Genomic DNA, 12,068 nt, shown 5'->3' on the forward strand with positions numbered 1-12,068 from the left:
AGACTGTTCTCTTCGCTACCGCACGGCAAGTATGGTACTAGTGCACCAAGTCTGTAACCAACAGGACCCTGAACAGCTTCTACTCCAAGCCATAAGATTACTAAATAGCAAACCAATTGGCTACTCGGACTACCTGCATTGACCCTTGTTTTGCACTAACTCTCTTGCACTGACTCTACCCACACACCTCAACAAATACATACACACAGCACGCTCACACATGCATCCTGACGGGACACACACTCACACATGCATCCTGACGCGACACACACACACACACACACACCACGTTTGCTGCTGTTACTGTCTCATCTATCCGGTTGCCTAGTCACCCTTACCTATATGTACATAGCTACCTCAATTACCTCATACCCCTGTACAACAACTCAGCACTGGTACTCCCTTGCATATAGCCATGTTACTTTTACTCGTTATTGTTATTCAATGTGTATTTATTCTTCATGTCACTATTTCTATTTTTTATTACATTTTTTAAGGACCCTTAAAGTAAGTATTTCACTGTTTACACCTTCTATCTCAAGGCCATCAGACTGTTAAACAGCCATCACTAGCGCATTAGAGACTGCTGTCTATAGGCATAGACTAGGAATCACTGGCCACTTTAAGGAATGGAACACTAGTCACTTAAATAATGTTTACATATCTGGCATTACTCACTACACTACCGTTCAAAAGTTTGGGGTCAGAAATGTCCTTGTTTTTGAAAGAAAAGCAACAATTTTGTCCATTAAAATAACATCAAATTGATCCGAAATACAGTGTTGTTAATGTTGTAAATGACTATTGTAGCTGGGAAACAGCTGATTTTTAATGGAATATCTAAACTGCAAAAAAATAAATGTCCTCTCACTGTCAACTGCGATTATTTTCAGCAAACTTAACATGTGTAAATATTTGTATGAACATAACAAGATTCCACAACTGAGACATAAACTGAACAAGTTCCACAGACATGTGACTAACAGAAATGGAATGATGTGTCCCTGAACAAAGGGGGGGGGGGGGTCAAAATCAAAAGTAACAGTCAGTATCTGGTGTGGCCACCAGCTGCATTAAGTACTGCAACGCATCTCCTCCTCGTGGACTGCACCAGATTTGCCAGTTCTTGCTGTGAGATGTTACCCCACTCTTCCACCAAGGCACCTGCAAGTTCCCTGACATTTCTGGGGGGAATGGCCCTAGCCCTCACCCTCCGATCCAACAGGTCCCAGATGTGCTCAATGGAATTGAGATCCGGGCTCTTCGCTGGCCATGGCAGAATACTGACATTCCTGTCTTGCAGGAAATCACACACAGAACAAGCAGTATGGCTGGTGGCATTGTCATGCTGGAGGGTCATGTCAGGATGAGCCTGCAGGAAGGGTACCACACGAGGGAGGAGGAGGTCTTCCATGTAACGCACAGCGTGGAGATTGCCTGCAATCACAACAAGCTCAGTCTGATGATGCTGCGATACACCACCCAAGACCATGACGGAGCCTCCACCTCCAAATCGATCCCGCTCCAGAGTACAGGCCTCGGTGTAACACTCATTCCTTCGACGATAAACGTGAATCCGACCATCACCCCTGGTGAGACAAAACCGCGACTCGTCAGCGACGAGAACTTTTTGCCAGTCCTGTCTGGTCCAGCGACGCTGGGTTTGTGTCCATAGGCTACACTGTTGCCGGTGATGTCTGGTGAGGACCTGCTTTACAAGAGGCCTACAAGCCCTCAGTCCAGCCTCTCTCAAGCCTATTGTGGACAGTCTGAGCACTGATGGAGGAATTGTGCGTTCCTGGTGTAACTCGGGCAGTTGTTGTTGCCATCCTGTACCTGTCTCGCAGGTGTGGTGTTCGGATGTACCGATCCTGTGCAGGTGTTGTTACACGTGGTCTGCCACTGCGAGGACGATCTGTTCTCTGTCCTGTCTCCCTGTAGCACTGTCTTAGGCGTCTCACAGTAAGGACATTGCAATTTATTGCCCTGGCCACATCTGCAGTCCTCATGCCTCCTTGCAGCATGCCTAAGGCACATTCACGCAGATGAGCTGGGACCCTGGGCATATTTCTTTGGGTGTTTTTCAGAGTCAGTAGAAAGGCCTCTTTAGTGTCCTAAGTTTTCATAACTGAGACCTTAATTGCCTACCGCCTGTCAGAGTGATAGCGACCGTTCCACAGGTGCATGTTCATTAATTGTTTATGGTTCATTGAACAAGCGTCGGCTGATTTTTTATGGAATATCTACATAGGCGTACAGAGGCCCATTATCAGCAACCATCACTCCTATGTTCCAATGGCACATTGTGTTAGCTAATCCAAGATTATAATTTTAAAAGGCTAATTGATCATTAGAAACCCCTTTGGCAATCATGTTAGCACAGCTGACATGAAGCAATAAAACTGGCCTTCTTTAGATTAGTTGAGTATCTTCTAGGCAGAGTTGCAAAGAAAAAGCCATATCTCAGACAGGCCAATAAAAATAAAAGATTAAGATGGGAAAAATAACACAAACACCGGACAGAGGAACTCTGCCTAGAAGGCCAGCATCCCGGAGTCGCCTCTTCACTATTGACGTTGAGACTGGTGTTTTGCAGGTAATGTTTAATGAAGCTGCCTGTTGAGGACTTGTGAGGCATCTGTTTCTCAAACTAGACATTCTAATGTGCTTGTCCTCTTGCTCAGTTGTGCACCGGGGCCTCCCACTCCTCTTTATATTCTGGTTAGAGCCAGTTTGCTCTGTTCTATGAAGGGAGTAGTACACAGAGTTGCATGAGATCTAGTTTCTTGGCAATTTCTCACATGGAATTGCCTTCATTTCTCAGAACAAGAGTAGACTGACAAGTTTCAGAAGAAAGTTATTTGTTTCTGGCCCTTTTGAGCCTGTAATCAAACCCACAAATGCTGACGCTCCAGATACTCAACCAGTTTAAAGAAGGCCAGTTTTATTGCTTCTTTAATTAGTACAACAGTTTTCAGCTGTGCTAATATAATTGCAAAAGGGTGTTCTAATGATCAACTAGCCTTTTAAAATGATAAACTTGGATTATGTTATACAACGTGCCATTGGAACACAGGAGTGATGAATGCTGATAATGGGCCTCTGTACGCCTATGTACAGTGCCTTGCGAAAGTATTCGGCCCCCTTGAACTTTGCGACCTTTTGCCACATTTCAGGCTTCAAACATAAAGCAATAAAACTGTATTTTTTTGTGAAGAATCAACAACAAGTGGGACACAATCATGAAGTGGAACGACACTTATTGGATATTTCAAACTTTTTTAACAAATCAAAAACTGAAAAATTGGGCGTGCAAAATTATTCAGCCCCCTTAAGTTAATACTTTGTAGCGCCACCTTTTGCTGCGATTACAGCTGTAAGTCGCTTGGGGTATGTCTCTATCAGTTTTGCACATCGAGAGACTGACATTTTTTCCCATTCCTCCTTGCAAAACAGCTCGAGCTCAGTGAGGTTGGATGGAGAGCATTTGTGAACAGCAGTTTTCAGGTCTTTCCACAGATTCTCGATTGGATTCAGGTCTGGACTTTGACTTGGCCATTCTAACACCTGGATATGTTTATTTTTGAACCATTCCATTGTAGATTTTGCTTTATGTTTTGGATCATTGTCTTGTTGGAAGACAAATCTCTGTCCCAGTCTCAGGTCTTTTGCAGACTCCATCAGGTTTTCTTCCAGAATGGTCCTGTATTTGGCTCCATCCATCTTCCCATCAATTTTAACCATCTTCCCTGTCCCTGCTTAAGAAAAGCAGGCCCAAACCATGATGCTGCCACCACCATGCTTGACAGTGGGGATGGTGTGTTCAGCTGTGTTGCTTTTACGCCAAACATAACGTTTTGCATTGTTGCCAAAAAGTTCAATTTTGGTTTCATCTGACCAGAGCACCTTCTTCCACATGTTTGGTGTGTCTCCCAGGTGGCTTGTGGCAAACTTTAAACAACACTTTTTATGGATATCTTTAAGAAACGGCTTTCTTCTTGCCACTCTTCCATAAAGGCCAGATTTGTGCAATATACGACTGATTGTTGTCCTATGGACAGAGTCTCCCACCTCAGCTGTAGATCTCTGCAGTTCATCCAGAGTGATCATGGGCCTCTTGGCTGCATCTCTGATCAGTCTTCTCCTTGTATGAGCTGAAAGTTTAGAGGGACGGCCAGGTCTTGGTAGATTTGCAGTGGTCTGATACTCCTTCCATTTCAATATTATCGCTTGCACAGTGCTCCTTGGGATGTTTAAAGCTTGGGAAATATTTTTGTATCCAAATCCGGCTTTAAACTTCTTCACAACAGTATCTCGGACCTGCCTGGTGTGTTCCTTGTTCTTCATGATGCTCTCTGCGCTTTTAACGGACCTCTGAGACTATCACAGTGCAGGTGCATTTATACGGAGACTTGATTACACACAGGTGGATTGTATTTATCATCATTAGTCATTTAGGTCAACATTGGATCATTCAGAGATCCTCACTGAACTTCTGGAGAGAGTTTGCTGCACTGAAAGTAAAGGGGCTGAATAATTTTGCACGCCCAATTTTTCAGTTTTTGATTTGTTAAAAAAGTTTGAAATATCCAATAAATGTCGTTCCACTTCATGATTGTGTCCCACTTGTTGTTGATTCTTCACAAAAAAATACAGTTTTATATCTTTATGTTTGAAGCCTGAAATGTGGCAAAAGGTCGCAAAGTTCAAGGGGGCCGAATATTTTCGCAAGGCACTGTAGATATTACATAAAAAATCTGCCGTTTGCAGCTGCAATAGTCATTTACAACATTAACAATGTCTACACAATATTTCTGATCAATTTTAATGGATAATTTTTTTGCTTTTCTTTCAAAAACAAGGACATTTCTAAGTGACCCCAATCTTTTGAACTGGGGTGTATGTATATACTGTATTCTATACTATTCTACGGTATCTTAGTCACTTAATGTTTACGTATCTGGCATTACTCATCTCATATGTATATACTGTATTCTTTACTATTCTACGGTATCTTAGTCACTTAATGTTTACGTATCTGGCATTACTCATCTCATGTGCATATACTGTTTTTCTATTCTATATCGTAGTCCGTTCCGCTCTGACATTGCTTGTCCGTATGTATATTGTCTTAATCCATTCCTTTACTTATATTTGTGTGTATTGGGTATATGTTGTGTAATTTGTTAGATATTACTTGTTAGATATTGCTGCACTGTCGGAGCTTGAAGCACAAGCATTTCGCTACACCCGCAATATCATCTGTTAATCACCTGTATGTGACCAATAATTTGCTTTGATTTGTTTACGAAGCATGTGGCAAATAAAATTTGATTTGATGAATATGATTTAAGAATGGGGAAAAACACTTCTATGAAAAGACACAACATTCAAATAACATGCGGAAGATTGCTATATTGTGCTATGTTTTCCTCCTGGAAGACCAGCCAAAAAGGCACCATTACAACAGAGAATGAATATTTCTCTGTCACTCAAAACCTCTATCTTGCCAAAAATATATCACTGATTGTGTGAAACCCCCAATTTCCTACAGAGTTTGATTAATATGAATGATGACAGAGCCCATAGGCAACATCTGCCGTCTCTCACCTAACCTAGGAGAATCAGGACCAGGTCGGTCTGTGTGTCCTATAGTGGAGGAAACCCATTCACACACACACACACACACACACACACACACACACACACACACACACACACACACACACACACACACACACACACACACTCTCTCTCTCTCTCAGCAGCACTTACAGACACACACACACACACTCTCTCTCTCTCAGCAGCACTTACAGTGAGACATCTTGATGAGTTCCCGGACTTTGCCCTGCAGCTGTTCGTCATAGTAAACGCATAATGAGGCCCTCTTGAGAGAGAGGATCCCTGCTTCGCGTGAAGGGAAGCACTTCATTCTGCAGCTTTGCTCCAGGGCCCGGGGCCCCGAAATGTTGCCCCTCCCTCCCCTCATTCACCCAAATGAGCCACTAATGTTGTCGATTGCTGCTAATGATGTTCGCCATGTGGTGTCACATACTGTAATTTCCGAATATGCTAATCATTATAAACATTATATAAATATGAAGAAATATTATCTGTGAGTGATTAGATGCTGACAGCTGGGAACATTCACCACCACCACCACCACCACCAAATAACTGATGAACATGAACTGAACATACTGAAGAACATACTGCACAAAAAAAACAGTGAGAAAAATATATGATCCATTGCACTGCATTGTGTGATGCTATTGATTTTCATTTGAGAAAAGCAGTGCAAGTAAATTTGAATTGGTGTGGCAGAGAGGGAAAGAGCAAAGAAACAAAAGCAGTATATTGTGAGCCCATCCCCCTTGTCAGACAGCTCCACAACAGTTCAAAGTGATGTAATAAGTCCTGACATTGAGCAGTGGCATGCCCCGGCTGAATACAGGCATCACATGGACAAGATATGACAGACAGATGCTGTCATCATCGGCTCCCCCTTTGTCTTAGATGTAGAAGAGTAGGATATCTGCATTTTGGCAAGTTCAAGATTCTTGAGAATGCATTTATTTTAAAGATGTTTATAGATTTATAGACTTGCTTTTTCTTTTTTCACAACAATAATCCACCTTAAACTTCTGTGTTTTTGTTCCAATCTGTATATAGACTGAGCAAGCACTCTTTAAGCCACTGTCCAATGTTAAATGAACCACTTCAAGGAAAACTAACCCAACTTCCCTGCCTACTGCTGCCATATCATTACCGTAACCCAAATCTACGTTCTGTGGTTGTGTCGTTAAACCACATTAACTTGGTAGCCTGTTATTTTCACACCTAATATACTTTCTCTTTTACACTTGATGTGTTGGTGGAACACGCTTAAAGGCTGCAGCCGCAAGGTCCAGCTAGTCCTGTCAGCCACTAGTCAGCCTCCAATGAGAGACCCCCTGCGGGGTCCTGGTTGGGCCATCACTGCCTTTTAGCAAGTGACCACAGATTAGAATATGGATGTCTGCAGGCACTTTGCGAGAATGCAAGCAAACACATACTTGCACACACACGTTTTGTTCTTCTATCTTCGTGGGGACCTAAAATTGATTTCCATTAAAATTCCTATTTTTCCTAACCCTTACCCTAATTCCTAACCTCAACAGCCTTTGTCCTCATGTGAGTAAGCCAGGACAGCTCATAGGGCAAGAGCCTATCTCCTGTTTCTGTAATACGAGGCAGCTTGATGTACAAGCACACCCCCTGGACAAGATGCTAGTCTGACACATGGCCTTACCCCCAATCTATCTCCTTAATACTGAGTCCCAAGCAAAGATGCATCAGGTCCCAATTTTACAATCTTTGTTATGACTCAGCCAGGGATTGAACTCACAACCTTCCAAACACTCTAACCACAAGGCCATGAGGGAGAATGTTTGTTGTTTTAATATCCTTGTGGGGACTTTGGGGGATTTTAGGTCCTCACAAGGGTAGAAGAACCAACCCCACCAACACCCACACCTAAGAGAGATGGTGTGGGGGAGGGGAGTTAGGAATTGGTAGAGGGCTAGGAAGAAAATGGCGGAAAGAATGGGATAGAAACAAACAAAGCCATGTAAAGGGAAGGAGGAAAAGATAATGAGAGGAAGAACAAATAAAGAGGAACAGAGGGCAGGAGGGTGGGGTACGGAAAGGTCAGAAGCTAAGAAAATGAGAGGATGGGAGAGGGGAGGAGAGGTGTGAACATCTGTGGCTCAGCTCTCCAGAGGGTTGGTGTGTCTGTGTGTGTGTCGTCACATCCCAGCCCTGTGTGTGGCTAATTAAACTCAACCAGCAGGCTTCAATGGTCCCAGAGTTTCCCCCGCCTCAATTCACAGTCTGGTGGTAACCTCCATTAATGGACTGCCAGGGAGCTTCATCCTCAACAAACAACAAATGGATGGTTAAGGACATGGGGGAGAAGGGTGTGGGGATTTGATTTGTCAGGCTATGAAGTCCAGTTGGCAAGTCACTTCAGAAGTATGTAAGAAGAACACACGTAAATACACAAACACCCTTTTTTAACAGCACTCTGTCATCTTGGGCTGGGTTCAGTGTGAGGTAATTCCTATGATTCCTCCTAGTGTGTCAGCTGCTCTGACTCACTCTGCCTGGAATGTGTGGGATGAATGGTTCTCAAGCCATTACGGCTGACAGGTCAGTAGAGTCAACAACTCTTCTATAACATGGCCCATTCTCAACAATGAACGTGTAATTTTACTTATCAAACAGGGTGTGTTGCTTGAGTTGATTGGATTATTAACAAACGTAATTAAAATTGACTGATGGTCACCGGTGGTAGAAGTAGCCTGGATTTGAACCGAATGGACAGTTCTGTATGGCCTTGTTGAGTTTGGGTTTTTCGAAAGACCAAGTAACATAGGCATGGTGTACAGACAAAGCATATGGGATTCAAATGTGATCTTAACATGTTTTTATAGGTGACAATGGAACAGTTTGGCAATGCAGCCCAACCTGTCTGTATTGAGGTAGTGGGGAATTTCTTGTGCTCAGTAGTAACCACGTCGACCACATGTCTGTTGCTCTCCTGTTCTAGATGGGGCTCCGATCTGGGAGTGGTGAGCAATGGAAAACTCAACTCTTGTTTCCTTTCCTTCCCATTCAAAAGAAGCACTGCTCTATAAGCCTCTCTTCCTTCCTCTCTCTACTCTAACCCACCTCACTTTAAAGCTTAGGTGCTAAATTAGAGCAGAATCAGAGCTCAAATTTTCCCAGTGCTCTGGTGAAGATAGCTCAATAAAGGGAAGAACACACTAGACTGCTGTGCAGTCCAACATCTGGGCCGCATGTGGTCATATCAGCCTTTCCTTGTTTGGTAACACTTAACTTGAACCCTTGATCATCAGAGCTACGTAACACTGTCATGATAATGGCATAGCAGATGTCATAAACAGTCATGACAGTGTTATGTAGCCCTAATGACGGAGGGTTCAAGTAGAGTGTAAGTTATTATCAAGGTCATTGGTTATTATGATGTTTTCCTGCAATATATAATCAAAATGGTGATCACTTGTATAGGTTTGAATATCAATGGCATAGTTTGGTTCTGTATTTAAAGAGGAACTGACCGCGTTTGAACTACTTTGAAACAAACAGACAATCATAATATCAGTCAAAAATATCAAATTCACAGTTTATGCTACAAAACCAACTTTGTAAGAGGTTTTAAAAATAGGTTCTACTTGACAAAAAATTATATGACAAACTGTTTTTGGCAGAATAGATGAATACAGTTCAATGCATGATTAATATCATCCACCAATACATTTCTTGGTAGTCCAAAGAATATTTATATCAGGTTGTAAATCACAGCTGGCTTGATACATTGTTTGCAGACTCCACCCATTCGGGATGCACTGTTTCAGTTTTAATGGCTCAATATTTTTGGACAAAAACAGACTAATGTAACTAAGGCTGGGAATGTCAAAACAATCAAGCTAGCAAGGGTAATGACCACAAGTCAGTCATAATGTGGCTAATAGGCTAGCTTATATATTTATGTATTTATTTATTTAGCAAGCTAAAAACACGCAGCCTAATGTTGGCTAGCTAGCTGCTGGGAGGATGACAGGTCATTGGAGGAGTGGGTGAGTGACAGTCTTTTCCCCCTCATATTGTTTTTCGGTGTCTACAGCTAGAGATGCAGGTGTCATTTGGTTAGCTAGCAAGAAATATGTTAGCGTATCATAAATTCACTCTAGCTATCTACTCTGATTGCATAATAGAAGATCGCGCAACACCTGCCGAATATGACCGGTTTCAGTAAATGTCTAAAAAAAAGTAATACAATTGTTGCCAGCAGCACATTTAGTCCCCAATGCTTTATATAACATGCCTAACCAGCTCTGATAGGGCGAGTAAAATGTTCAGAGTGAGGTGTTCTCTCATTTGTCTCTTGAAGTATCTAGCAAGCCTGCTTGGGTGCTTGACTGCCGTTATGAGGAACGCTAGGATTAACCCTACTCCTCGGCCAGAGCATCCAGTGTCAGTAGTGCAGTGTGTGCACTCGGAACACTCAGAGAGCGACAATCTGAGAACGCTCTGACTTTACGAACGACCCAGAGCACACTCTGACACACTGGAGGCAATTTACGAGCGCACCCTTAGTTGTCAGTCAAATGTATTTGGCATTGATCAAATGGGTGAGCAGGCAGGCAGGCAATTCCTGTTCAGTTGTCAAAACGTGAGTTGGGACAAGCATGAATGGTCAGGCAAGCTGCTATTCCCCATTGTTTATCAGTGCAATTTTGACGGCCAACAAGCTGACAACGCTTTAGAGGGTTTATCTAATGTTCCCTTGTTAGATTTTAGCTCAACTCACTCTGGCTAGCATTACTTGTTGATTTTGTTGTGGTTGATGTGCATAACTGAGGGAGAGATAGCCTACCCTTTCATGGTTGTTATATAAATAGGACTGTAAACTTCCCCTAGTATGTACACTACCATTCAAGTGTTTGGGGTCACTTAAAAATGTCCTTGTTTTTAAAGAAAAAAAACTTTAAAGCAAAAAAACTGGCCTTCTTTAGACTAGTTGAGTATCTGGAGCATCAGCATTTGTGGGTTTGATGACAGGCTCAAAATGGCCAGAAACAAATAACTTTCTTTTGAAACTTGTCAGTCTATTCTTGTTCTGAGAAATGAAGGCTATCCCATGCGAGAAATTGCCAAGAAACTGAAGATCTCGTACAACACTGTGTGCTACTCCCTTCACAGAACAGCGCAAACTGGCTCTAACCAGAATAGAAAGAGGAGTGGGAGGCCCCTGTGCACAACTGAGCAAGAGGATAAGTGTCTAGTTTTAGAAACAGCTGTCTCACATGTCCTCAACAGGTAGCTTCATTAAATAGTACACTCAAAACACCAGTCATAACGTCAACAGTGAAGAGGCTGCTCCGGGATGCTGGCTCTCCTCGGATATGTGTGCAAGGCATATTGGTATAGCTAACGTTCAGTCTAGACTCTAGTCAGTGTGTCAGGAGAGGAACAAGGATTTATTCAGTTATAAGCCCAATAACTATTATAATAACACTTGTGACACTGATGCATATACATTAACCAGATTAAACTGGACGAGAACATTTGTGATAATTTTCCCTTTGTTGTGTGGCTTTTAACGTTAAAATAAATCCCATCTGTATTCGGACTTCTCCAGAGACTAGGGTAAAGGTAAACGTGAGAGAAAACCCTACAGTGAATAACGTAACCCACAGGTTAATGCCTATTGTGCTTTGAGGACTTGACCTCATGGCCTTTTGTAAGGGATTTCCTCCTCTTCATCTGAAGAGGAGAGGCGAGAAGGATCGGAGGACCAATATGCGGCGTGGTAAGTGTCCATGGTTCTTTTTAATAAGAAATACTTAGCATGAACACAACTGAATACAAAAACAATAAACGTGGAACGAAAACAAAAACCGAAAACAGTACCGTGTGGTGAAAAGCACAGACACGGAAACAAACACCCACAAACAAACAGTGAAACCCAGGCTACCTAAGTATGATTCTCAATCAGAGACAACTAATGACACCTGCCTCTGATTGAGAACCATACTAGGCCGAAACATAGAAATCCCCAAATCATAGAAAAACAAACATAGACCGCCCACCCCAACTCACGCACTGACCATACTAAATAATGACAAAACAAAGGTCAGAACGTGACACCTTTTGACCTGGCAGTTGCCTCACCCGCCAGGTTTTTTTTTTTAAATGTATTTACCAGGCAAGTCAGTTAAGAACAAATTTGTATTTTCAATGACAGCCCAGGAACAGTGGGTTAACTGCCTGTTCAGGGGCAGAACGACAGATTTGTACCTTGTCAGCTTGGGGGTTTGAACTTGCAACCTTCCGGTTACTAGTCCAACGCTCTAACCACTAGGCTACCCTGCCACCCCAGTCTGCCCGCACATTATTCCTAGGTCACCCCATCCCTTCCACCATAATAACTATGTTTAGTCTATCTTAAAGTGTGAGAATACTACATAGAGAATTTAAGAAAATTGAGAAAATGGCTAG

This window comes from Oncorhynchus clarkii, chromosome 3, assembly GCF_045791955.1.
Source record: "Oncorhynchus clarkii lewisi isolate Uvic-CL-2024 chromosome 3, UVic_Ocla_1.0, whole genome shotgun sequence".
Taxonomy (NCBI): Eukaryota; Metazoa; Chordata; class Actinopteri; order Salmoniformes; family Salmonidae; genus Oncorhynchus; species Oncorhynchus clarkii.